Source organism: Canis lupus, chromosome 19, assembly GCF_003254725.2.
Source record: "Canis lupus dingo isolate Sandy chromosome 19, ASM325472v2, whole genome shotgun sequence".
In the NCBI taxonomy this organism is placed as follows: domain Eukaryota; kingdom Metazoa; phylum Chordata; class Mammalia; order Carnivora; family Canidae; genus Canis; species Canis lupus.
Genome location: NC_064261.1, coordinates 19,917,120 through 19,940,628, shown reverse-complemented (window position 1 = coordinate 19,940,628; position 23,509 = coordinate 19,917,120).

Below are 23,509 nucleotides of genomic sequence, written 5' to 3'. Positions count from 1 at the left end.
GTTCATACTTCTGGTTGTACCATTTGCTGTGACCTTGGGGAAGCTGACACCTTTGTGTCTTGTTCTTCAGCTGCAAAATGGAGATAATAATGGCAGTGAACTATGAGGATTACATGAGACAATATATGCATAGTACTTACCATTGTGTATAGTCCATACTAGGAATTCAGCAGATGCCAGCTACTCTTATTCTCATTCTCCTTCTTCCTGTTACTGGTTTCATTTGTGTCTGAAATACTAAATATATGATTGATGATTTCCAAAATACCTGTGAAAAAAATTCTGAGATGGGTACGAGGGAAGGGGATCAACTAGAAGGATCTGGAAGGAGGCCAAAATGAGGGGGAGGAAACGTAACGTTTTCCACTTCTTAGAAATTGGAGTATTTTTTCCTTTTTGTTTCAAAACAAAAAATTATATTTTTGATGGTTCTTATTCAAAGACTCCACAAAATACATTGATCCAAGTTCTAACTAGTGAGTAACTTGTATAAGAACAAACACCTCTTTAGTATGAGTTTTGAAAAAACTATTTAATGAAAAAGTCCAGATGAAATATCAGCATTCAGATGAGCTTTCTATGATTTTTATAAATTCATAGCATGCTATAAATACTATGAGCTAATTGGGACATATTTAATGTGGTAGGAATGATTCTACCTGAATTTTCAAGGGAGGCCAAAATTAGTTTGTTGTAACTTTTTTAACCCAAATTAATTGGGTTTTATCTGCTAAAGAAAAAAGGTGCTTCCTTTAAAAATAAAAATGTCAAACCAATAATACTGGTACTGATGTATTCTTGAATTTAGTTTGTAATATCTAGAAGGATAATAGCATTTCTTTTCTTTTTTTTTTTTAAGATTTAATTTATTTATTCATGAGAGACATAGCGAGAGAGGAAGAGACACAGGCAGAGGGAGAAGCAGGCTCCATGCAGGGAGCCCGACGGGGGACTCGATCCTGGGTCTCCAGGATCAGGCCCGGGGCTCAAGGCAGTGCTAAACTGCTGAGCCACCCTGGCTGTCCCAATAATAGCATCTCTAAAAAAATTACCAAACAGGTGATTATTGATTATTTATCTATTGTGAAATTAAGAAGATGATGAAAACATTTAGAAATATATGTACTATATATATGCATATATATGCATATTTAAATTTTATATTCACAGATACATTTCCCTCATACCCTCTGTTCCCATCCTGCATTGAATCAAATTTCTGTCCTATGGGGCTACCCAGGCGGGTGGCTCAGTCAAGTATCTGACTTCAGCTCAGCTCATGATCTCAGTGTCCTGGGACAGTCCTTTTGTTGGACTCCTAGCTCAGCAGGGAGCCTTCTTGTCCCTTTCCCTCTGTCCCTCCCCTACCCCTGGTTGTGCATGGCACGCTGCTCACTCAGTCTCTTTCAAATACTTAAAATCTTAATTTTTTTTTTCCTGTCCTTTGGGCATTTGGGAAACCCTTCTCTTGCTGTTTTTTCTTTCTCTTCTTATTCTCCATGATTTCCTTTGTCCTTCTCATCTTTCTGTAGGTGGCACCTATATCTTTTTTACCTTAATGATGCCAGGTCCTTGTGACTCTTGATAGTTTTTTTGGTCTGTCCTTGAGTTGCTGCTTGGGTCTGTCACTGACAAAAGACTTAAGTCCTTCTGATGCCAGAACCATCAATTTACAAAACAAACAGACCATCTTCTGATGTTGACCACTTCTTATGGTATAAGGTTAACATGTTGCTAGGTTGACAGTATCTTTCCCAAAGACAGCTCTCTCCGTATCACTCTACCTCCTACAACCTGAATGGAGGGAACATTCAAGGTTGTTGAGTAAAAAGAAAATCTCCTTCTATCACAGTGGAGTAATTCAAATTCAGTCCTGTTCCAAACTCTGCAACTGAGGTGAATCTATACAATTTCGGTTGTTAACAAAAAAAGCTGAAAATGTTTCATTCACACGATAATGTCTAAATTTTCAGAATCCAAGTAAGTCATGATAAGTCCTTATTGACTCACCATGTCAGTTTGCCTCTTTCAGATTTTATCAGTTATTAAAATTTTAACAGTAACAACAGTCCTTCAAGTTAAAAATGACACAAGACAAGAAGGCACAAAGAGACATATAGAATACCTAAAGTGACAGGACTGTTTTCAGATGCTGAGTGGTGAAAAATGGTAAAATCTTAAAGTCATATATCTTTAAAGGCAAAGAGGAAAACTTTGTGTAGTGTTGCATGTGTCTTCCTAGGATTTTAGAAATAAGGAGCACTGGATTATCTATAAACAGCTCTTAGTGGATCAGAGCAGAGATATGCAAGCCTAATACTGATTAGATATCCACTATCATCCATGTAAACATAATTACTAGAAAAGACTCTTTAACACTTGAAAATTTTACACTATTTCTTTTTTACTTTAAATGATTGCTTCCATTTTGCTTCTCCTTTTTCTCCTTTTTCTCCTTGAAAGTCCTTTATTGATTGTCCTATCATATGTCATTATTTTAAATATATGTTACACTGAAGTTTGGATTTTAAAAAATTCCTTTGATCATAAGGTTTGAGTGTTACATTTTTTTTCTAGATTGAGTTATTTTTATTACTGGGAAACAATGGATCAAAACAAAATAGATTTATTACAAATTTTTATAAATAATTACTAAATATCAAAACCAATTTTGAAATATTAGAAATGCATCTGTTCTTTAAATACTTTATTTTGGAAATTTTTAAATCAACAGAAAGTTTAAAGAGTACTATGAATGTCTTCACATCATTTAGATTCACCACTTGTTAATGTTTTGACATGTTTACCTAAGGAGGATTAACTATATATTATATAGAATGACATTATGCTTCCCAAGGTCATACCAACCCCAGATTTAAAATGAAATCAGAGTAATAAATTGTAGCTTATGTACAGTCTTTTTTTTTTAAGGCTCATAGTCTACTCAAGGTCTCCCATCTCCGCAGGTATTCCTGAGATGTCCTGGGGGTGTCTCAGGTGTACATGTAAATAAGTTTTGTTGGCTATCACCTGACACCTACTATTATATTCTTCTCTTTACATAGCCCTCTGTGGAGAAGCATGTCATATTTATAAAGGTGTGACATGGAACCTCCCCAGAGTCCCAGATATGCCCAGAGCTACCTAACCTTCCCAATAGCTTCAAGAACTTTGACCCACCATCTTTTCAGCAGAGCACCACTGTTCCCAGTAAAGAACACACTTTCTTCCTCAGGCTATTGCTGCTGTTTTTGTGTTTTCTAATGTTCCTGATGGTCTGAACCAAGTCCATTTATAAATGCTTCCCTGTTTCTTCTTTCATGTTATGCAAATCACATAGATATCAAACAGTGCTGTTTTTTCCAAATCTCTTTTCTCTTTTCTTCTTCTTCTTCTTCTTCTTCTTCTTCTTCTTCTTCTTCTTCTTCTTCTTCTTCCTTCTTCCTTCTTCCTTCTTCCTTCCTCTTCTTCCTCTTAATGAAACAACTGTTTCTATTTTAGCTTACAGTTTAACCATATCACCAAAAAATTCAAACATGAATTCCTGAGGAACTGGGCTCTGGACAGATTCCTTGTCACTGTATAATAGTAAAGTCTGTCTCATCTCTGTGATATCCAGATCCTTATTACTGGGCCTGATGTGCCTGCCTTCCTGCATTCTCTCTTAGAAAGAATGCTCTCTAGCAGGCTCTTCAGTCTGTCATGTATTCTGACCCCTAATGGACCTACCATATCTCAATACCAGTCATGGATACCATTGGAACTTAAGCTCTTCTCCCATGATTTGTGCACATTCACGCACATACATAAACAGTGCCTTTAGTAGACAGCCAGAAGTTGGATCTCAACCTAACATGTCTGCAAATATGGGTAACATTGTAATTCAAAATAAGGAGGAGAATAATTTAGGAATAAAGTTAACAGAGAAAGATACTTATTGATGGTCAACCTGACTGTAACCTTAAAAAAAAGAAAAACATATACGATTTGGGTTGTTGGTGAATTCCAGGAACAAAGATTTCTTCTCCCTTTTGCTAGTATAACTAATGACTGGGAGAAGGGAAGAAAAGGGGTTAACATTTGAATGAGTTCTGGAATCTTTATTCTTCATTTTGAAACCAATAAAACAAACTAAAGACTTAGTTTATTTCAGTTTGCAATTGTGGTAGTTAGGGGCTTCCTAGAAGTATATGTGAATATTGTTTAAAGCTTGAGCAATTGTTCTGTTCTGATTGGACTGCATGAACGAGCACACTAATTATAAGAAGTGACCAATCTTTTCCTCCCAATCTTTGTGGTTTCTAATGGCATGATGATGTCTGGTGCATCCATTTAAAATTTCTTTTGCTGGATTTAAAACAGAAACATATTTTAAAATTTTATTGAGTGATTTCACATTCTTGTCTAATTGTGTTTTCATTTTAGAAAAGCAAAAATAACCAGGGGCTGTTTAAAAACAAACTAATTAAAACAACCTTTCTTTAAAGGCTTCTCAACATAACGTTTACCTTATGAAGATTAAACATTTAAGTTGGGGGAATGTTTTCTTTTTTCTTTTCCCCACAACTGTCTTTATTTTTGACCCTCAGGCCCCAGGAGCTTGGAAGATGAAACTGCCCAATTTGAGCTTTCTATGTTGTAATAATTTCTTAATGATTTTCACTATGTCTTCATTTACTCAATGTATAGTAAGAAAAATAGTAAATTTACTTGCACAATAAACCAACTGGTAAGAGATTCTGTGAATGCATCCCTTGTTATTAGAGAGGCAACAGTCCTAAAAGAGGAGCTGTTTTTACTGTTAATATTTCTAAATTCAAAAAACTAAAATCAGTGAATTTGCCCAATTTCAGGCCAAATCATTGCATTTCAACTTGCACTAGTCAACTGAAACTGGCTTTGAGGCAGAGGCTGGTTGGCACTGTGAAGCATCCACCTTTCCTTATTTCTCCTTTCATTCTATATTTTTTTGGGGAAAAGACAGCAACATTCCACAAAATCTCACATTTTCATTCCTTTGTTATTGTTGACACCTTGTTCACCTCATTGGCTTCCCACCTCATTATATCTGTCCTGTCTTTATACATTAATTTTTCTTTTCTCTTATCTCCTCTCTAATGAGATATTCCTGTTACTTTCCTTTCCCCTAGACTGAAAAGTTACCTTCAAGTGGGAGTCAGGAGAAGATATAATGCCCCACTATTCTCTTAATCTTTATAAATAGCACTTTACTAAAATTTCAAGTTTTTCATTTAGTTGTTTCTTCTTGTATTTAAAGGAATTATCAAAAAGAAAATGTGCACTTAATAAAATTTTGGAAAATGAAATTAAATTTAATTCTAAACAATGCTTAAATAGTTTGTGTTTCAGGGTTTTTGAGGATTTCCAGAGCAAGAATTAATTTAGATATGCCTTACCCATCAGGTGTAATTAAATGAATTTTGAGTTTGCAGGATATAAAAGAGTTTTGCTTTACAGCTCTTTTATGAGTCATGCATTTGTATAATACATATTATTGTTTTATATATGTTTTATTTGTAATGTCTGAAAAACAGATGCCAAGTTGGTACTAAGCACTCAATAAATCCTTGGCAATTAAGCCTGGCTCCTGGGTACTGGAAGCCCTGCCAAGATTTTGCATTCAAGAGAGAGTAAGGGGTAGGGAGGGTTGATGGGGATATGATAAGTATGGATAGCAGGATTGTGAGGTAGTTTCAATGTGTCTTACATTTTACCTTTAGAATCTCAATCAATCTGATATTATTTAATTCTGTACTTGGGGAAAATCTGCCCCATTCATTCTAGAATTGTTGTAATTACTTTAATGATTTTATTATCTTCTTGGCAATATTTGATATGTGAATATTCTGACACTTGTTTGATAATATGTCACAAATTTTAATTCCCACTAAGCCTATGCTAAATTAAGGTTTCAAATAACATAAGAATATATTCACCATTTTACTTTCCCTGTGTGCCATAGTTTAGGACTCTATTTATTTTTTTAGGACTCTTTAATACAAATTCTTTTGCACTGAGGTTTCTTAGGTTTTAGGTCTAAGTTTCTTAGGAACTTAGGTGTAAGTTCTTAAGTCAAAAAAACAAGTTTGTATTCAGAAGGCTCAGGGAAAATCTTTCCAGTCCAGATTTGAGTGTGTGTGTGTTTGTAGGTACGATCTGTTTTCCTTTAGTACAATTAAATCAATTATTTTTCTTAATATATATCTAAAAGTGAAAAGAACAGTTCACTTAAAAACAACAACAAGTGGATCCCTGGGTGGCGCCGCGGTTTAGTGCCTGCCTTTGGCCCAGGGCACGATCCTGGAGACCCTGGATCGAATCCCACGTTGGGCTCCCTACATGGAGCCTGCTTCTCCCTCTGCCTGTGTCTCTGCCTCTCTCTGTGTGTGACTATCATAAATAAATAAAAATAAAAAAAAAAAAAAACAAAAACAACGACCACAACTCCATAAGTAAAGAATTCTCACGAAAGAAGTTTTACTGACCATTTGGAAACATTTATTTTTTTATTTTTTAAACAAACTGGTAAAGCAGAAATAGCCTTACCAGGCAGAAAATACTGGTCTGGAACAAAATTTCAAGTCTCCTCTAAAAAATACAGTTGTGGTTAAATCCATGGGTGGTTTGTTTTGCTTCTGTTGCCAAGTGTTTGGAACCAGTGGTCTATGGTGACCAGTGGCAATTCTCCAGGGACTCTTAAAAGCACGTGACCTTCTAAACTCCAGTGCTGCTTTTTAGAGTTACATGAAAAGTTGTCTGATCGGCCAGACGTTGTTCACTACCATCCTGTGCCTAGCTAAACAAGATGGTCAGATTAGGAAATGTTTATGAAGGGACTGATTGCTTAATGGATCATTTATTTTTAGTGACTTAAATGGAAAGTTTGAGGATATTTTCTCAGAACAATTTAGCAGTTACTTTTGGGGGTGCGCATTGGTCAACTTTCATTTCTTATAGTTACCTTTTTAATCCTAAATTGTCCCTGCAAAATATTACCACCTTGTTCTTGTAGATGAGAAAAAAGAAGACCAGGAAACAGTAAGCAGTCTGCCCACTGTCGGGCAGCTAGTAGCTACTCAAGCCCACGGTTGCTTTCAGCCAAACTTGATTTTTTTTTTTAATCACATGGGCCCATCTTCCAAATTTGGTACCTACAAGGAAGTCCTTTACAGGCATTTAGAAATAAAAAGATTGCCTTTGGGGGCAGGGCTGGGTGAATAAACTTTAGTCTTCCTTCTGCTTATTCTATTAGGTGTGAAATTATCCAACTATTTAATCACTTGCTTACCAAAACTTAGAATGTTTTCATTGTGCTTGATTTGCGACTTATGGAGGAGTCTTGTGAATTTAGTTCTACGTGTAATTGAATACAACAAGAAAGAGTATTTAAAATTACAGCATCTTTTATAATGCTATAATTAATCTAGGATCATTCTTCAAAAAGCAACTCAATAAAAATATAAATAGCACTTTAAAACATTTTTTTTTCTCAAATTGCTCACAATTCTACTGTTAGAGAATGCTTTTGGAGGAACTGTTTGGAGTAATAATAGAACTGAAAGTGAACGCAGTGAAGATGTCAAACATTGTTAGTCCAGTATTCCATTATAAATATGCTAATGTAACCTATCTGGCAGGAGATAGAGTTTTTAACATGCAGCATACTGATGCATAATGAGTTTATACTATATAGTTATCTGACAGAGTCCAGCATATCCTCCAGTTTTTGGCAAACTTGAGTGTGATTAGCAACTCTCTTCATCCCTTTCCATCATCAGAGCTACCATACTTGGATATGAATTGTTTACCAATGTCAGTGGATCAGAGTCCTGGGTGTTAATTAAGAAAGAATGAAGGGTCACAGGTTAGAGACCTGTGGAAAGTGCTAATCGCTCATGTGTGTCTGGCCTGTGTTACATCTGATTAGGCCTGTCACTTCAGCAAAGCTGCTGAGAGCCTGGTGGAGTTTGCCCTATATTGTATGTGCTGGGAGTGCCTAGGGTAAATGACCTCTGCTTATTTTAGCATGAGTTTATCTCTTGGTCTCTTTGATCAGGTGGAAAAAATTTATTGTTGGTTTCTATAATTAGTGCTCACATCCTCCTTTCCATATTTGTAAACAAACTGACAAGCTGTTCCTGCTGATAATTAAATGAGAGTGGAAGAGTGGAGTTAGTATCCATGAAATTTAAATCTAGAGTCAGGGTGTGGTCACCTATCTAAAAACTTGGGAGATTATTCCTTTTTTTTTTTTTTTTGAGATTATTCCTAACTCCATACAGTTTTTGCCTCATTTTATCCAACACTCAGTAAACAAACAAACAAATAAAATACTTGGTTGGATTTTGAAATATTGTAACCAAGGTTTTCATAGCTTCTCCTGAAAGTCACTTAAAATAGCTGAGTGGTGAAAAGAAAAGGACAGAGAGAAAGAGAGGGAGTTCATCCTTGATTTCCTTCTAGATAGGTTAAAAAAAAACTACCTTATGCTACTTGCATTTAAACTTCGTTTCTGCGTGTGGTTAAGCAACTGCCATAAGCTGCTTCTCCCTGACTCACAGAGGAAAGAAGTCTCTGATGGAGTTTTATATACACAACTGAGGACAAAACAGCATGGCCTTGGGCGGAGAGCAAGGATTCATGGATTCATGTTGCACAGCCCTGATGGCCTTTTCTTGAAGCCATCCACAATAATCCGGGCCTTCTGGAAGATACCTCATTCATGTCCCCCCAACCTGTAACTCTGGGGACTGAACAAATGTTTGTTTTTATTACTCTTTTTTGTTCAATAAAAATGTTCACTTAAAATTAAATAATATAGTGCAGGGGCTAATTTTTACGTCCTTTTCTTAAAACTGTCTTGTGGTAAAGACCCCTAGCAAGATGGATTCCAAAGAAAAGGCCTGCAGATTGCCCTTGTTCAGTTCTGCTTTCATTCCAGCCTTGGAGCATTAAGGGATTTGGGAAGTTAAGATCAGATCCCCTATTCTAACATGCTTCCCTTTTATCTAAACAAAATTTAAAACCCAAGTCAGGTGTCCATTAAACAGACACAAATCAAAGGCACTACTAAACTTTGTTGCTTAAAAGCCATAATGGTTAAGTGGTTAAATATTGAACACACATATAAACAAACAAGACAAGAATTTTCTTAATAATTTTGGTAAGAATTTTTAGGAATAAATCTTAGTATTTTCCCACTTCTCCAAAATTCTTATTTCCATTTTGCTTCTCCAAAGCTAATTATATCATTGCTGCAATCCCCACAGAAATTAAATTTTGGGGCATATTCATACACAACTTTTTTTTTTTTTTACTTTCTTCCGATTTAGTTAACTGTTCATACACAGCTTTCTTTCATTCTCTTCCAATTCAGTGAACTAAATTGCTGTCATGCCCTCTGCTTAAACACAGATTTGAATGATACTTGCTCAGAACTCATAGGGAAAAGCCATCAGATAATATCAAAATGTATTTGAAACTATATAAATTATGCCACATACCAAAGACATAATTCTATTTTTAATGAGTCTACTAAAAAGTGAATTGTCCTTTCCAGCAAGCAAAGACAATGTTTGAAGTTACAAAAAAGATGGAAAATTTCTCTTGGAGGTCTCAAAAAAAATATTTCTTGGCTGCTTTATAAGATAAACACTGTAAAGCTGTACTAAAATTTATCATTTTAATAAAGTGATTTTATACACTGAACTGCTTTGAATTCTCACTTCTTTTATACTTGCTCTTGTAACATCTTGTGCATTTTGAGTATTAAAAAAGTCTCTTCTTTAGAACTATAAAGAATCCAACATAATGATCTTAACGCTTACACTCATATGCAGTGAAATAGATTATAAAAATGTTTATTTCTCAATAAAACAAAAGCTATTTTAGAGAAATCTTTGCTTAGTTGACTCTTCATATTCACATTGCTTTTTGTTTCTGATAGCTGCTTGTAGTCCCTGTATAGGGTAGCACAAAAGCAAATCCAGGGTTTTGTTTTAACTAAAAACGTTCGATACAATGTGCTAAGTACTACCACTAACCTACAGGATTGAGAGGCTAAAGACAATGCATTTATTCTACTCTCTCTAAAAATTATTTTCATAGCATTAAATAATGTCAATTTATTTAACAGTTATCATTGCTCCTAGGAGAAGAGTTATGATTTTTATAATTTTTACATACTATATATAAACAAACATATCTAATATATTAGTAAATTAAAATTCTTAAAAATCATAGATAATTGCTGGTGTTGAAACAACTTTAATTTCAATGGATAAGAAAGATTTCTCTTATATGAATTTTTAAAAAATGATTCCACAAAAACCTTAGGATCAATAAAGAAATGCTTGTGGCTTGATAGTCGCAGACAGGCTATGTGTGATGGGAATGTACATAATTATGGTCTTTCTGAGATCCTGATCTCGTTTTTAAGACTACATTTGCTTCCATTTTTGCAAACAGCAGATAATCTGAAATGATGTGCAGATTTTGTAAGAAAAAAAGTCAAATTTACTGAGGGGTAAAGGTGTATTTCATAGGGTTACTAAATTCACAGTTTAAAAGTTATTAGAGAATATGTTATTTTAAAATAAGTCAGCAGTGAGTGAGGATGGAATTTATTTTACTTCAGATCATCATTATTATAAGCTATCACCAAGGTATAATCACAAAAATGATTGAAATTCTAGCACAGAACAAAGAACTTGCACAAGGCCTAGTAACTCAAATATTACTTGGAAAAATGAATAAAGAAAGTTTAATATCCCCTAATGACATTGAATTTTTTAAGGACAAGCGATTTGTTGACTTTAGGCATTGATGGTTTCAATTTAGAAAAGACTATTTGGGGATTCATCCACCAAAAGTTTATTTATCCACTTTATTTTCTTAAAGTCCCTCCTACAGGAAAGCATTTAAGGGTGACTCTTCTTGAAAGAGTTATATGGACTATGTGTATCCTCTCATTGTTTCAATTAAGGGTTCTCAGCTGTTTTTCCCATTGTGAAGTGAAAAATAAAGAATTAATTTGTTCTCTTCTGTTAAAGATTTGTTTGGCAAAGGACAGGCATTTTGTTTATTCACATGGAAAGATAGGAGCTTTATGTGAAACAGCTATATTCTCGCCTAAGGAAATGTGTAGAATGTATTCAGTTATGGTGTTTATGAGAAACTATTTCTGACACTTCAATAAATAAAGGAGTATTTGGATTATATATATATTATGAATGGATCTGGTGCTATGCAAGTGTTTAAGGCAAGCCACACTGTGGTTAATTTATACATAGTCCACTTGCCTAATCATCTGGAAAAGAGGGCTGAGCTCTTTGAAGAAGCCTTTATGATACTGAGTAATAGCCAGATAGCATTAAATATACTTGTGTCACACTGGAATGAACAATATGAGAAAATGTAAGGAATGAATAGACCCATATTCTTCACCATTTCATATCTTCAAAAAAAAAAAAGTCAGCACACAAAAATTAAATGAAGTTTTCATGGCTTATATGTTTCATGTTAATCAATTTTCAGGCTATAAAAATTGTCTGAGGGAAATATAGCTTTGATAGAAAAGCTTCACCTTTTTAGTATCTTACATTTGATTCAATATGAAAAATAAAAAGATTACAGGGGCCAAATGAAAGATAAACAACCTAACTGCTTAATTAAAAGTAGACTCGGGATGCCTGGGTGGCTCAGTGGTTGAACGTCTGCCTTCGGCTCAGGTCATGATCCAAGGGTACTGGGATTGAGTCCCACACTGGGCTCCCCACAGGGAGCCTGCTTCTCCCTCTGCCTGTGTCTCTGTCTCTCTCTCTGTCTCATGAATAAATAAATAAAATCTTAAAAAAAAAAACCAATCAGACTCATTTAGTGTGCTCTTTATTCTGTCTTAGAAAAATGCTAGATTTACATGTACTTTTTTTCCTTTTCAAGTTTTTATTTCAATTCTAGTTAGTTAACCTACATGGTAAAATTGGTTTCAGGTGTAGAACTTAGTGACTCATCATTTATATGCACTTAAAAAAATGTTAATAATAATCCTATTAAGAGTGGATTGTTAACCTCATTTTATTGATGAGATTAAGTGACCTATCTAAGGTCACACTACTAATGCACCATAATCCTCTTGTGTATCAGGCTGCATCCTTTAGGTAGTCAGGTGCCCATGATAATCATGTCTTAGCCAAGGTTCTTATTGGAAATAGAAAATGCACTCAAGGATTAAAAAAAATAGTTGAGAACATTATTGTAAATGCATGTAAGATCTTCATAAAACTCCAGGGCAGGCTGAATTTGCAACCCCTCCGAAGAGGTCCAGAGAACGCTTTCTCTCATCTCCACCAATTCTGTGCTCTCCATGGTGTTTATTACCAGCTCCCAGTCAGCCTCCAAGTCCTCTGAAGTTGCTACCTATAAGAAAGTCTCTGTGGGACGTCTGGGTGGCTCAGCGGTTAAGTGTCTGCTTTTGGCTCAGGGATCCTGGGATCAAGTCCCACATCAGGCTCCATGCAGGGAGCCTGTTTCTCCCTCTGCCTGTGTCTCTACCTCTTTCTCTCTGTCTCATGAATAAATAGATAAAATCTAAAAAAAAGAAAGTCTCTGTAGGACTCTGATTAGCCTTCCTCATACTTGGGAGCCGGAATACTCAGTTGAAGATCTCAGGGCTAAGGTCTCACGTGTCATTCCCGGTGCAATCAGGTCTGATGGTAGGAAGGGCCATGCAGTCTTCCTGCCCACTCAGAGGGGCACAGATGTGCATCAGATATTATCTCGTATAACCCAGAACTTCTATTCTCCTGCGATTTAGGAACTTTATTTGTATTTTACTATTCCACAGTTATGAGGAGCATGAAAAATTGGTTAAATTTTGAAAGTTCACGCAAAGCATTGCAGAATTGATTCAGTAGATGCTTTACAGTTAGTGATTGGTAAAATATTTTGAGTTTCTAGAGTCTAAATGAATACTTCTAAAAAGGTAACAAAGGGCTTTTATGGACATTTTTTCCTGGGGGAAGAAAATGGAGGTTATATTCTCTACTGCTAGTCATTAGGGTCCTATAACAATAATATCCTAGAGGAAACATGAGAGGTCATTAGGACAATTTTCTCTTGCCTAAAAAAATAGCAAACATGTCTATATAGATGAAAACCTCTCTATAGATTATTTGTGTTTTCATTAACTTTAGGCATTAGTAATTGTTTCTTTTAGTTTTTTTTTTTCTCCAGCTGACTGGATTTAGAGAAAAAAAATCATAATATAACAACAACAACAACAAAAAACTAACTGACAAAGCCCTAAGGGGTTTGCATAATAAAGAAATAATTCAAAATGTTAAATATATTCTTAGTGGAATTTTAAACATTACAGAGTTTGTTAACTTCATATTGTAGCAAGGTATTTATTTGTTTCAAGGTTTGTGTTGATAGTTCTTGGTTCTAAAAGACACCAAACAATTGGTATTACATCCATAAACCCAAAGAAGTAAAACTAATCTCATAAGAAACACAAGATTATGTCATCAGTTGCATGCATTTTGTGGCAGAGTCTTTAACTTCCAGTACAAAAATATTGCCCTAGGGAAATGTAGCTACAATTGGAATATGCTTTAACTTGTCATGCTTTTGTGTTATTTATTCATTAATTTATTGAATAGTTTGAATTAAAATTACATTTTTAATAGCTGTAGCTATTGCTTGATCATGTTACTAGGACAAATGAATTTCCATAGACTCCATTATAATACAGAATAGTTTACTTTTCCTATTTGACCTTTTTTTGGTAATACACTACTTATAAAATAAAGACATATGTTGTGTCTCAAATTTGAGATTATAAATGAAGGCATCTTATTCTGTCTTTTGGCTTTGGGAGATTTCAAGACATTGTGGAAATATCTCCAAACTACATCATCATATGTCAAGGAACTGACAAGATCATCCTAGACTTTACAGTACATAACTTTTTAGTTCACATAGATTTCTTGTCAATCATCTGTTTCTTACTTAAAAGCTAATGAGTCAATCTATGGTAGGTTAAAATGAATATTTTATCTAAAACCAATTTTGTGTATGGATTCTTTGACAATGCCCTGGAACCTAAAAAAAAGATTAAAACATGGAAAATATTATCAGAGTAGTTATATCTTCAGCTATTGCTGCTTCTTAAGAAATACAAGGTATTTATTATGTAAAAAATACATAAATATATATGAAGCACACTCACGTGCATATCTATAAATGCACACACATTCACTAGTTTGCACATGTATTATCTCACCAACTTTTAGGGTAGTTATACATTTTGGTTGGATAAATAGTTCTACATTATTATGAATGTGTAATACTATTCATGATTAATGTTTACAGTAATGTTTTTGTACAAATTTTTTACTTTCCCTGATGTTAATTGTCTTATATATTCACTTGGTTTCCTTTCGGTATAGTCATCACTAATTCATTCCCAGACTTTCTACCATAAGTGTAATAATCTTTTCAGTAACTTCAAACACATCAGGTATCCTGCCAAGTTCAGCTGCTTGGGGCTCTCTTTCAGAGCCCTCTGTCCTCTGCTTTCATTTACTAGCTGTGGCTGTCACATCTCCCTTTCTCTGCAGAGTATTCATTCCTTGTTTTTGTTTTCTTTTTCCTGCATTGGTGCCCTTGTTTTCAGGATCTCATGGTTTATCCTTCCTTGGCTTAATACCATTTTAGTGGCACCTATCTCTCGTAACACCCTAAGAAATGTATTTAGCTGTGGATCCCTTTTTCTGAGAATGTGCAAATCTGGAAATGTACTGATTCTATTCTCACTGAACTCTACTCTTCACAGAACATAGGATATTAGGGTTAAAATTATTTTCATTCATAATTTTCTATTTATTTATTTATTTATTTATTTATTTATTTATTTATTTATATTGGAGTTTCATTTGCCAACATATAACATAATACCCAGTGCTCATCCCATCAAGTGCCCACCTCAGTGCCCGTCATCCAGTCACCCCATCCCCCTGCCCACCTCCCTTTCCACTACCCCTTGTTTGTTTTCCAGAGTTAGGAGTCTCTCATGCTCATTCACCCTCACTGATTATTTCCCACTCATTTTCTCTCCTTTTCTCTTTATTCTCTTTCACTATTTTTTATATTCCCCAAGTGAATCCCCAAGTGAATGAGACCATATAATGTTTGTCCTTTTCTGATTGACTTACTTCACTCAGCATAATAACCCTCCAGTTCCATCTACATTGAAGCAAATGGTGGGTATTCGTCATTTCTAATGGCTGAGGAATATTCCATTGTATACATAGAACACATCTTCTTTATCCATTCATCTCTCGATGGACACTGAGGCTCCTTCCACAGTTTGGCTATTGTGGACGTTGCTGCTAGAAATATCGGGGTGCAGGTGTCCCGGTGTTTCACTGCATCTGTATCTTTGGGGTAAATCCCCAGCAGTGCAATTGCTGGGTTGTAGGGCAGGTCTATTTTTAACTCTTTGAGGAACCTCCACACAGTTTTCCAGAGTGGTTGCACCATTTCACATTCCCCCCAACAGTGCAAGAGGGTTCCCCTCTCTCCTCATCCTCTCCAACATTTGTTGTTTCCTGTCTTGTTAATTTTCACCATTCTCACTGGTATGAGGTGGTATCTCATTGTGGTTTGCACCCAAAAGCATAAGATACCTAGGAATAAACCTAACCAAAAAGGTAAAGGATCTATACCCTAAAAACTACAGAACACTTCTGAAAGAAATTGAGGAAGACACAAAGAGATGGAAAAATATTCCATGCTCATGGATTGGAAGAATTAATATTATGAAAATGTCAATGTTACCCAGGGTAATTTACACATTTAATGCAATCCCTATCAAAATACCATGGACTTTCTTCAGAGAGTTGGAACAAATAATCTTAAGATTTGTGTGGAATCAGAAAAAAAAACAACCAAATAGCCAGGGGAATATGGAAAAAGAAAACCAGAGCCAAGGACATCACAATGCCGGATTTCAGGTTGTACTACAAAGCTGTGGTCATCAAGACAGTGCGGTAATGGCACAAAAACAGACACATGATCAATGGAACAGAATAGAGAATCCAGAAGTGGACCCTCAACTCTATGGTCAACTAATATTTGACAAAACAGGAAAGATTATCCACTGGAAAAAGGACAGTATCTTCAATAAATGATGCTGGGGAATTTGGACAGCCACGTGCAGAAGAATGAAACTAGACCATTCTCTTACACCATACACAAAGATAAACTCAAAATGGATGAAAGATCTAAATGTGAGACAAAAATCCATCAAAATCCTAGAGAACACAGGCAACACCCGTTTAGAACTTGGCCACAACAACTTCTTGCAAGATACATCTATGAAGGCAAGGGAAACAAAAGCAAAAATGAATTATTGGGACTTAATCAAGATAAAGAGCTTCTGCACAGCAAAAGAAACAGTCAACAACACTAAAAGACAACCTACAGAATGGGAGAAGATATTTGCAAATGACGTATCAGATAAAGGGCTAGTATCCAAGATCTATAAAGAACTTCTTAAACTCAATAGCAAAGAAACAAACAATCCAATCATGAAATGGGCAAAAGACATGAACAGAAATTTCACATTCCATAAGGGAAGATAAGCAATAAATAAGGTTAACTATTAAAACACATAATACATTAGATAATAATAAGTACTTATATGGGAAACATGCTAGAAAGGGAATGACATTGCAAATGGACTGGCAGGAGAAGGCAATGCAGTGAAAATGACTGAGTTAAAAACAGAAGGAAGTGGGGTAAAAAGTCATTTAAATATCTTGAGAGGAGGGGATCCCTGGGTGGTGCAGCGGTTTAGCACCTGCCTTTGGCCCAGGGCGCGATCCTGGAGACCCGGGATCGAATCCCATGTCGGGCTCCCGGTGCATGGAGCCTGCTTCTCCCTCTGCCTGTGTGTCTGCCTCTCTCTCTCTGTGTGTGACTATCATAAATAAACAAAAAGAATTAAAAAAAAATATCTTGAGAGGAATCTTTTTGACCCCAAGGAGAATGAGTACTTGTAAAGTTTCAGCAAAAGCAAGACTTTTGAGTGAAGGCAAAACGTGAGGGGAACACTGGCCCACGATGAGATTTGAGAAAGGCAGACTGACAGACTGCTCACATAAACCTGCAGAATTTTTGAATTTTGTTCTGCATATGAGGGGAATTTGAGAATTATTGGTCTCAATGTATGGAAAATAAAATTTTAATTACATGCATGATTTATGATATATATAATACCTCAAAAAAGCTGTACCCAATGGAGGACATGCCCATGTAAGTAGTTAGAATTAACTCAAAATGGAATATTCCCTTTCTAGACTATACCAAGTGTCTTTTTTTCTAGTGTGGAAAAGGAAAATGAATGCTTAGAGTCAAAGAAAAGGATATGATTCTGTTAAGAAACATTTTATCCAAAAAGGGATGACACTTTTGTGTATTTATAGTAATGGATAATGTCAAGCACAATGGATATCTGGAACTTTTTGCAAAATATATTTTAATTGGGCAGCCCAGTGGCACAGTGGTTTAGCGCCGCCTGCAGCGTGGGGTGTGATCCTGGAGACCCGGGATCGAGTCCCACGTCGGGCTCCCTGCATGGAGCCTGCTTCTCCCTCTGCCTGTGTCTCTGCCTCTCTCTCTCTCTCTCTCTCTCTGTGCCTCTATGAATAAATAAATAAAATCTTAAAAAATATATATGTATATATTTTAATTAAAAATAATTAAAATACAACTTTTCAAGAACCAGTTTTTCCTGCCAAAATTTGGTTACTTTCAAACACTTGCATTGTCATACCCATATTATCAAGTTACCCTCTAGTCCCCTAGGTATCTGTAATCCACTATTATCAGTTAATTCACAGAATCTCCCAGTAGCCAACATGCTCAGTATCCACATTACCAGGGACTCCCATGACAAGTAAAATTAACACAGCCTTAGCTAGTAAGTTTATTTTATATTCACTCAGCTAAATAAATTTCTTCATCTCATAAATCTACGTATACCATCTCCCCAACTTAAAGTCCTCTAGTGACCTTCTATTATACTTGGAATGATATCTGACTTCTTTTACATGATTTGTAAATCCCTACATAATCTAGGCCTGACCTCACAGATCTTATTTCCCTGATATCTATCTGCATTTCCTTCCCTATGATCTAATCACACTAGCTTTGTTCTTGGAAGACTTATTTTTACCGTTTCAGCCAAGCTCATTTTTTAACTTGGGGGCTTTGCAGTTCATTTAGAATGCTCTTCCTACCTGAATAATTCTTTGTGGTAGGCAACTTTTAATATCTTCAGCTGCTGTGTAGTGAGTAGCCCCTTGGAGAAGCCCACATGATGAGAAACTGATGCCTCCCATAGCCAGTGAGGACTGTGGCGTTCAAGCAGCCTGTGAAAAAGCCTGGAAGTAGATCCTTCTTCAAATGAACCTGGAGATGACTGCCTCCCTATCTGACAGGTATTGCTAGAGACTTCAGCCAATGGACCTAGCTAAGCCACACCTGGATTCCTGACCCACAGAAACTGTGAGATAATAAACATCTGTTGCTTTAAGTCACAAAGTTTTGAAGTCAAAATTCCTTAGGTAGCTGTAAACAATTAATATACTTGTTCTTTCCATTCTCAAGCCTCAGAACTGATAACTGTTCCTCTAAGATGGGGTCAGCAAACTTTTTCTATAAAGGGCCATCTAGTAAATATTTTAAGCTTTGCTTAAAATCTCAAATTCTGTCTCAACACCAAAATCTGCCATTATTTCATGAAATCAGACAAAGATATGTGAATGAGTGATCATGGCTATGTTCCAAACAAATTCTATGTACAAAAACCAGTGGCAGATAGAAGTTTGCCCACCCCTACTTTAAGAGACCATTTTAGGCCCATATACTAAAATCACTATCATTTTAGCTTGTTTAATTTATGCTTTTACCATCCTTCTTACTAGACTGGAAGCTGCCTGAGGCATATTGCACTCCAGGACTCAGAACAGTAGCTAGCATGTTCCACAGTAAATACTGAATGGGGCCATGGATTGATTTGGTTGAAGTCGGAAGAGGACTTCCCAGGAACCATGTGATGAAATAAAGACATACATGCATAAAAGAAACCTAAGAGATACAACACAATCAAATATATAATGTCTATCCTGTAAAAAAGGCCATTGTTTGATCTGTGCTCCTTCAAAAGGCAGAATTAGGAAAAATCATACCCTATGGCAACCTTTGTATAAAATTTTGCCTGACATCCTAGAATATTATCAATTTTGATCTCCTTTTTCCTAGCTAGTACATATAAAAATATTTAAATATGTCATTATTGAAATAATTATATTTTACAATCCTAGCTCCCCAACTAGAATGTGAATCCCTAGAAGGCTTGGACCATACCTTTTCATCTTTTATGCCAGAACTTGTCTGTCATTGTCAGTGTTAGGTCTGACATAGTATGAACACAATAAATCAGTATTGGAGAGATGGCAATAAATCAGTATTGGAGAGATGGCAATAGGGAGGAGAGGAAAAGAAGAAATCAGTTTAGAGACAAAGGTTTTGTTCACCCTTTTGAGTTCCATAAAAAACACAATCTTCTACACATGAAAGATGTTTGACAATTAGCTGGTCTGCCTCTGCAGTGTCTTCTATCAGGAAATATAACTCTTTTCATAATATTTGTCTAGATAATTGCCTTTATTTTGCTGGTGAAAGTAAGCATTAAACAACTTTATTGAATGTTTGCTTTCCATATAGGTGCCAAGCAGAACCTTCTCTCTTCATTCTGCCCCACAGCTACTGTATTTTATTATAGCCCAGGGTACATAAATTTCCATCTTTCTTCTGAAACAACATTGCTAGTCATTCTCTGTAACATTTCAAAATATTAGAATATATAGCAAGATGAGGGAACAGCTGCATTTGTGTAGAACCCTGTGCTTTACAAATGGGTAATAAATGCATCATATATTCTTTCCAAGGTTATGGTTACACAAATACTTATTGAAATTTATTCATAAGCATGAGTCAGAAGATAAGAATGAGTTGAATTTGGCTTTTTAGCTGTGTAGTAATGTATTGGATTATGCCTTATGGGGATGGTATGAACACATACTTTTTATCCAGATAATCATATGTCTGGCTTTACAAATAATGTATGTTTGTTCTTTCAGCTTAGCAAATTACAACATGGCGTTTGGGGGCAGAGTATGGTTTGGATGCCGATGTAACTGGCAGTTGATCTTAATCTTTACTGTTTTTGATTATATATAATTTATTTTAATTACAGAGAAGCACAGATTTCAAATTTAACTTTGGTATGGCTTCCAGCACAACACAATAGAGAAAAATCACACTACTATTCTTCTTTATTGCTATAGTTTGGTCTGTAATATGACATTTGATCATTAACATTCTGGGTTATAAATAAATTGTAGAAGAAGAAAAAATCATGATGCCTTACATTGGGGCTTTAAAATATATTTTATAATTCTAAATATTGTAATTTCTTCATTCATTAAGAAATAGGTTTTGAAACACAAGGAAAGCATGTAAACTATGAAGTCATCCACAATTACGATGTTCAGATTACCACAATTTATATTTTGATATTTAAGTTTCCAGTGTTTTACATTTATTTCTATATATGAAAATCAAAGCCAAATAATATTTTAGGTATGAAGACATATTATTCTCTGGGAGGGATAAACATGAATATGAATAGAAACATACATTTACTAAATAAATATCTTTGTCATTCTGCTCTCCTGCTAGAATGTAAGTTCCAGGGGGCAAGTACTTGTATGTGGGTTTAACTCTTTTACCTCCATTGACTAAAATAGTGTCTGGCACTTATTTATTCTGTGAGCTAATTAATAATTCACATTTTAATATTATTTTATAATTCCAATTTCAATATTTTAAGTGTTATTTTAGTGACAATGAGCTTATACTATATACACTTTTTTTTACTATATACACTTTTAATCAACCTTCATTTTATGTAAATTTAAGTTGTTTCTGATATTTTTACCTTGTGAAAATAACATATTTTTTTATATTGCAACAATTATACCTTTTTTATTCTTCTAATTTCACTGAATAGACCAGGACTTCCAGAGTAATATTGAGCCATAACAACTGCAATGGGAATTCTTACATGAATCCTAAATTAAATGGATTATGTCTGATATTTTATAAGGAAATTCAATTTTGGCTCTTGGCTTTAGATAGAGATTCTTGTCATTTTGAAGAAATATACATCTATCTATATTAAGATTCTTAAAAACTAAAGGTGTGTTGTAAAATTTTATCAAAAAAGATTTTTTTAAAGATTTTATTTATTTGTTCATGAGAGACACAGAGAGAGAGAGAGGCAGAGACACAGGCAGAGGGAGAAGCAGGCTCCATGTAGGGAGCCCAACGTGGGACTCGATCCCAGGTCTCCAGGATCAGGCCCTGGACTGAAGGCAGTGCTAAACTGCTAAGCCACCGGGGCTGCCCTCAAAAAAGTTCAAATTGTGTTTTTGCTTTTTAGTATCCCTTGTAATTTTTTCTAGATAGCGAGATATGACATGTAAGATAAAAGAAACTGCTGTAAATGTGCCTGTAGGAAGGGGACAGAAAGCAATCTAGTCTTATGGTTACGTTGCTGTCTTTCAGATCAGAACCTATGCCTATGGACCATGAAGTTGACCCAAGTAGTCCTGGGATTTAAAAAAAATTATATTTCTAAGTTTTTGTCTGCTTTATTTCTCTGTAAAAATGCCTGTTATATGTTGGGTATTTTAAAAAATGTGTTAAATGAACACATTAGTTTTTTCTATAAAACTGGTTTATTGAAGGTGCCTTTTTTGGAGGGGGGTCATCATACTAGGAAATAATTATTTCCAGCCAATGATTCCTTTTCACATATTTTCAAATATGTTGTTATCAAGTTTAATGAGCTGTTCTCTTTTTAATTAAAAAAAAAACTCATCTGAATATATGACACATCTCCTTTCTCATTTCTAATCATGTATATTTTTGCTGCCTTTCTTTACAGGATCCCAAAGTTTGTTTTGTCTTTACACCAAACCAGATATCATCTTCTTCAACTATTTTCAGTCTTTATTAATTCCTAGTTCCTAGTTTCTTTTGGTTTATATTGTTCTTTTTATAAGGTATTTAGATGAGTACTAGATTTCTTAATTCGTGTCTTCCCCCGCCAATAGTAAAGGAATTTAATTTTCATTGCATTTAGATAGGTTATACTTTTTCTTTAGAATTGAGTGCTAGGAGAATGTTCTTTAATTTCCATATCCATTAAGCAATGCTCCCATTCCCTCTCCCCCCACCCTCAGCTCCTGGAAGCCACCAATCCGAATTTTGTCTCTAAGGATTTACCTTCTGGGTATTTCATGAAAATGGTATCATACAATGTATGATTTATTATGTCTGGTTTCTTCCATTTATCATAATGTGCTATCTGCACTGCTCTCTGCAGCAACCAATCCAGGAAGCCAAACAAAATATCCTGTAACATTGGCCCAAATGACCAGGACTTAATCAGTAACTGAGAGCTTCCTTAATTTTTGCCCCTGCTTCCAACATAAGACCAACTGAAGAAGAAGTATGTTCCCCTAACCAATTACATGGGATGCCCCACTTCTGATTAGTCTGCTTACAGCTTCCCTATGCTAATATCTTCCAAACCAGGAATATCTGAAGTCTTTTCTTTTTTTCACAATAAAGTTCTTCCACTCTGCCTGCTTTTGAGTCTATGCCAAACACAATGATGGTAGCTGCCTCTCTTGTAATAGCAAGCTCTGAACTAATAGTTCATCAAATTGTTGGAGGCTCTGAGTGGATACATCTGAGAGTTAAAACTCCAGGGGCATTCACTCATTGGAGAGTTCCCACACTTTTATGACTTTTACTTCCAGGACTTCAAACAGGTTTTCACAGTAAATATTGGAGAAAAATTTTGTGCTTCTGGCAGAGAGAGAGGAAAAGAAACCATTTTGAAATACACCAGAGCAGGATGCCTGGGTGGCTCAGCAGTTGAGCCTTTAGCTCAGGTTGTGATTCTGGGGTCCTGGGATCGAGTCCTGCATCTGACTCATTGAAGGGAGCCTTCTTTTCCCTCTGCCTGTGTCTCTGCCTTTCTCTGTGTGTCTCTCATGAATAAATACATACAAATCTTAAAAAAGAAAAGAAATACACCACAGCATTCTGTTCTTAACAAGGTCTGCCTCAAAAGCCAGAGCTGATCTTGTACTTTGCAAAATCAGCCAGAGCTGAACCTGATGGGGTTTTACCAGAACGTAACTGACCTGGGGGCTGGGAAATATACAATGATAACCAACTCTAGCCTTTCATGTGGGAGATAGGAAATACACAACTCTAGCTCCTGTAGTCATCCTGTCCCACCTAAGGAGAAGGAGAAGGGGACTGAGAAATATCTGGAAAA